Below are 6,392 nucleotides of genomic sequence, written 5' to 3'. Positions count from 1 at the left end.
CACATCTGTCTCCATACAGCTGTAAAATAGACCCTGACAGTCTACACAAACATTCGGTGTCTCTTCACTTATTCCACAAATATTCTTCAGTTTCTATACATATTAGGTGCACTTCAAGAAACAGCTCACATGTAGTTTCTAATGCCAGTGGTAAGCGTGGGTGTGTACTCAGTCGCTTCAGTCATGCCCAATCCTTTGTGACTGTATGGACTATAGCCCACCAGGCTCCCCTGTCCTTGGGGTTCTCCAGGCAATAATACTGGAGTGGGTTGCCATTCCATCCTCCAGAGGATCATCCTGACCCAGGGATCAAACCTGCCTTTCTTGCATCTCCTGCATTGGCAGACAGGTTCTTTATCATTAGCAGTACCTGTGAAGCCAGTGGCAAGAACCAGATGATAAACAGCTCAATCTTAGTGTAAGGTCAGGGAGAAAACCCCTGTCTCCTCACTGGAAGCAAGAGACTTAGGCTCCATCCTAAGCACATCAGAGTGTCCCCTGATGGCTGAGCTATGGGTGGGTTTTCAGGAGAGGGGGAAGCCCCAGGACCTGAGAGCAGACCTGAAAGTAAAAGGAAAGGGAGAAGGAATAGAAAAAAGAAGAAAGGGAGGTCAAAATGAAGGAAGAGGGGAACATGCACATGAGAAGGAAAATGACAAAAACAAGTGAGAAGAAAGGAGGGGGAAGTAATCCCATAATGGGACAGGAACAGGATACCCTTGACTGGGGCAGGGGAAGACTCCAGTCACCAAGACCCTTGTCAGGTGCTTGACCTTGGTACATGCATACACAGTGCTGAATATGAAGTGCACCTTTCACATCACACAATGAAACTGCCTTTCACCTGTGCCTTCAGGCATTGTTGTACAAACATCGTTTGTATACAACAGTGTGCATAATATCAAATATGATACCCACTAACTTCCTAGGAAGTGCGCCAATGGACCTGCTTACACATGAAGGGCAGAATGTCTCTTGTTGTCTTTAGCATCATTTAGGATCTGGCTTCCCTGGTGACTCAGATGGTAAAGAATCTGCCTGCAATGCAGGAGACCTAGGTTCGATCCCTGGGTTGGGAAGATCCCCTGGAGAAGGACATGGCAACCCACTCCAGTATTCTTGCCTGCAGAATCCCCATGGACAGAGGAGCCTGGTGGGCTATAGTCCATGGGGTCGTAGAACTGGATACAACTGAGCAACTGAACACAACATCAACACGGATAAATAACCTACAAATCAGTTTATCTGTACCGTTTTTCTAGATTCCATATATATGCTTGTTTGTTATTTGCTAATAGTTCTTTTTACTGCATTTCACAAAAGGTATCAGCCTGCAGTGAAATGGAAACTTGGTCCTCCTCCACCATCAATTTGAGAACTCCCTCTCCCTCAAACAATTCTGTTTGTTCAACATGACTTAGAAAAATATTAATACCTACAGCCCTCCAGCTGTCTCCTCTCCCTGCACAGGAACAAAGCTCTCAGCTTGTTTCCCATGGCGGTCTGCCTGAAAGATGACCGTGGCTTGTGCTCCCCAGAAGCACACTCGTCATGTTGATCGCTGATCCATCCTCCTCCAAGGACACTTGCTAGGACCATTCCGTCACCAGATTTTTAAAAACTGTCATGAGGGTTCTTGTTTTTTCCTTTCTGCTCATTTCAAACTAAATCAGGGCAGATGATGACTACAATAAAACCCTGCCCTGGTGACTGGAGCTCCCTGAAACCTGGCTGCCTTTGGAAGCTCACCCCACAGCTGGAGTCCTTTGTCCCTCATTTGCCTCCTGGAATATCTGCCTCCTAGAATGCTACTCCAGGTGGCAGGGAGGTTACCAGCTGATGGGCATACTGAACAGCCAGAACCTCTGACTACATAATTTTTTTAAATGCAAACATCTCCTGCAAGTGCCCAGACAGGAAGCTGCTTTGTTTTGTTTTCTCAAGTGTATTCCAGTCACCACTGGAAGCAAAGGCCCCAAACTTTGCCTGTGGTGATAAAAGGGTTCGAGTCTGACACCTGAGGGGAGGACCATATGGATGGCTTCTCTGAAGGAAGCAAGGAATAAAGTCACATTCCAGGGAATTTCAAAGAACATTCCAGCAGGAAAAGTTGTGAGGGATTATCTAAGAGAAGCTGAGTGACTGTATAAAACTAGTTTGAAAATAAATCTTCCCTTCTCTCTTCTTAAACATACTATGAAATCAGCATATTGAGCCTGGAATTTATAGTTTAATAGCCAGTTCTTTATTGTCAGGATTAAATTGCCAGTGAGAGAGGGGTGCCAGGTAGAAAATGAACAATGGGAGATGGAAACATTTTTGACCTACTGTAAAAGTAGAGGGGAACCTCTGCTGCTGCTAAGTCACGTCAGTCGTGTCCGACTCTAGACAGCAGCCCACCAGGCTCCCCTGTCCCTGGGATTCTCCAGGCAAGAACACTGGAGTGGGTTGCCATTTCCTTCTCCAATGCATGAAAGTGAAAAGTGAAAGTGAAGTCACTCAGTTGTGTCCGACTCTTAGCGACCCCATGGACTGCAGCCTACCAGGCTCCTCCGTCCATGGGATTCTCCAGGCAAGAGTACTGGAGTGGGTCACCACACCATCTAATAAGAAGACTTTCTTCCAGGTCGGTTTTGACCTTGACTTGCTTCCTCTCACGTCACACCAGTTTATGGGATTTCTTTCTGCTTCTGAATATCTCATTTCAAAGATGTTTAAATCTAAGACTACTGCCTACCTAGCTAAGGTTAAAAAGTTAACTGATTTAAATAAATTAGTATTATTTCGCCTTATTTTCCAGATTTTTGCTTAAAAATTTTTTTTCTTTTGCTTCAAAAAATCTGGTATACTTGGGTTGCTTAGTTGTGTTGACTAAAAAGTTAAATGCACATTTGCATGGTATATAATCTCAAGCAGAGAGAAGAATCAAATTGTTAGGGGAAGCACACTGAGTGAAACCGCCCACCCTGGCCAGGCACCATAGTAACCATTTGCATGAGTTGTCTTATGACAGGAGATCCTGATAAGGAATACGGAACTAATAAGCCACCACCAACCAGAACAGTTCAGGAAAGGTCGAAAAGAGACACCGCGTATCCGTCCACTTCCCAGAATCCCTCTCGCCAGCATCCATCTTGGCTGAGTGATGCGTGCACCATCAGGAAAGACCCTGAATTAGAATGATTGGCCAAAGACCACCTGGAAACTAATCCCATCACCATAAAACCCGAGACTGCGAGCCATGCAGCAGAACAGTTCTCCTGGGTTCCCTTACCCTACTGCTCTCCAACCGGGTGCTATTTCCCAATAAAATCTCTTGCTTTGTCAGCACATGTGTCTCCTCAGACAGTTCATTTCCAAGTGTTAGACAAGAGCCCAGTTTCAGGCCCTGGAAGGGGTCCACCTTCCTGCAACAAAATCAACAAAATTAGAAATGAAAAAGGAGAGGTTACAACAGACTGTGCAGAAATACAAAGGATTGTAAGAGAATATTATGAACAACTATATCATAATAAAATTGATAACCTGAAAGAAATGGACAGATTCTTAGAAAAGCTCAATCTTCCAAGACTGAATCAGGAAGAAATATAAATTATGAACAACCCAATTACAAGTAATGAAATTGAAGCTGTAATCCCAAATCTCCCAAAAAACAAAAGCCCAGGACCAGATGGCTTCACAGGAGAATTCTATCAAACATTTAGAGAAGAGTTAATGCCTATCCTTCTAAAACTCTTTCAAAAAATTGCAGAGGAAGTAACAGTTCCAAACTCATTCTACAAGGCCACCATCATCACCCTGATACCAAAACCAGACAAAGACAACACACAAAAAAAACAGGCCAATATCACTAATGAACATAGATGCAAAAATCCTCAACAAAATTTTAGCAAAAAGAATTCAGCAAAACATCAAAAAGCTCACACACCATGATCAAGTTGGATTTATTCCAGGGATGCAAGGATTCTTCAATATATGCAAATTAATCAATATGATATACCATATTAACAAATTTAAAGATTAAAGCCATATAATAATCTCAATAGATGTAGAAAAAGCCTTTGACAAAATACAGCCCCATTTATGATTAAAACTCTTCAAAAAATGGGCATAGAAGGAACCTACGTCAACACAGTAAAGGCCATATGTGATAAGCCTACAGCAAACATTATTCTCAATGGTGAAAAACTGAAAGCATTCCCCCTAAGATCAGGAACAAGACAAGGGTGTCCACTTTCACCACTATTATTCAACATAGTTCTGGAAGTCCTAGCTATAGCAATCAGAGAAGAAAAAGAAATAAAAAGAATCCAGATTGGAAAAGAGAAAATAAAGCTCTCACTGTTTGCAGATGACATGATACTGTACATAGAAAACCCTAAAGATAGTATCAGAAATTTACTAGAGCTAATCAGTGAATTTAGCAAAGTTGCAGGATACAAAATCAATACACAGAAATCACTTGCATTTCTATATAATAACAATGAAAAATCAGAAAGAGAAATAAAGGAATCAATCCCATTCACCATTGCAACAAAAAGAATTAAATATCTAGGAATAAACTTACCTAAGGAGACAAAAGAACTGTACACAGAAAATTAGAAGACACTAATGAAAGAAATCAAAGACAACATAAACAGATGGAGAGAGAGTCCACATTCCTGGGTAGGAAGAATCAGTATTGTGAAAATAACTATACTACCAAACGCAATCTATAGATTCAATGCAATCCCTATCAAATTACCAATGGCATTTTTCAAATAACTAGAACAAAAAATTTCACAGTTCATATGGAAACACAAAAGACCCTGAATAGCCAAAGCAGTCTTTAGAAAGAAGAATGAAGCTGGTCAAATCAACCTTCCTGACTTCAGATTATACAACAAAGCTACAGTCAATAAGACAGTACAGTACTGGCACAAAAACAGAAATATAGACCAATGGAACAAGATAGAAAGACCAGAAATAAACCCATGCACCTATGGATACCTTATTTTTGACAAAGGAGGCAATATACAATGGGGCAAAAACAGCCTCTTCAATAAATGGTGCTGGGAAAACTGGACAACTACATGTAAAAGAATGAAATTAGAACACTTCCTAACACCATACACAAAGATAAACTCAAATTGGATTAAAGACCTAAATGTAAGACCATAATTATAAAACTCTTAGAGGAAAGCATAGGCAGAACACTCAATGACATAAATCAAAGCAAGATCCTCTATGACCCACTTCCTAGAGTAATGGAAACAAAAACAAAAGTAAACAAGTGGGACCTGATTAAACTTAAAAGCTTTTGCATAGCAAAGGAAACTATAAGCAAGGTGAAAAGACAACCCTCAGAATGGGAGAAAATAATAGCAAAGGAAACAACTGACAAAAGATTAATTTCCAAAATATACAAGCAGTTCATACAACTCAATGCCAGAAAAACAAATAACCCAATCAAAAAGTGGAAAAAAGACTTAAACAGACATTTCTCCAAAGAAGACATACAGATGGATAACAAACACATGAAAAGATGCTCAGCATCACTCATTATTCAGTTCAATTCAGTTGCTCACCAACTCCCAGAGTCTACTCAAACTCATCTCCATTGAGTTGGTGATGCCATCCAAATATCTCATCCACTGTTGTCCCCTTCTCCTCCTGCCTTCAATCTTTCCCAGCATCAGGGTCTTTTCAAATAAGTCAGCTCTTCACATCAGGTGGCCAAAATATTGGAGCTTCAGCTTCAGCATCAGTCCTTCCAATGAACACCCAGGACTCATCTCCTTTAGGATGGACTGGTTGGATCTCCTTGTAGTCCAAGGGACTCTCAAGAGTCTTCTCTAACACCACAGTTCAAAAGCATCAATTCTTCAGTGCTCAGCTTTCTTTACAGTCCAACTCTCACATCCATACCTGACCACAGGAAAAACAATAGCCTTGACTAGATGGACCTTTGTGGGCAAGGTAATGTCTCTGCTTTTTAATATGCTGTCTAGGTTGGTCATAACTTTCCTTCCAAGGAGTGTCTTTTAATTTCATGGCTGCAGTCACCATCTGCAGTGATTTTGGAGCCCAAAAAAATAGTCAGCCACTATTTCTCCATCCATTTGCCATGAAGTGATGGGACCAGATGCCATGATCTTCGTTTTCTGAATGTTGAGCTTTAAGCCAACTTTTTCACTTTCCACTTTCACTTTCATCAAGAGGCTCTTTAGTTCCTCTTCACTTTCTGCCATAGGGTGGTGTCATCTGCATATCTGAGGTTATTGATTAGAGAAATGCAAATCAAAACTTCAATGAGATATCACTTCACACCAGTCAGAGTGGCCATCATCAAAGTCTACAAACAATAAATGCTGATGAGGGTGTGGAGAAAAGGAAATGCTCTTGCACTGTTG

The sequence above is a fragment of the Bos indicus genome, chromosome 11, assembly GCF_029378745.1.
Source record: "Bos indicus isolate NIAB-ARS_2022 breed Sahiwal x Tharparkar chromosome 11, NIAB-ARS_B.indTharparkar_mat_pri_1.0, whole genome shotgun sequence".
Lineage (NCBI taxonomy): Eukaryota > Metazoa > Chordata > Mammalia > Artiodactyla > Bovidae > Bos > Bos indicus.
This window is presented reverse-complemented; position numbering follows the sequence as displayed.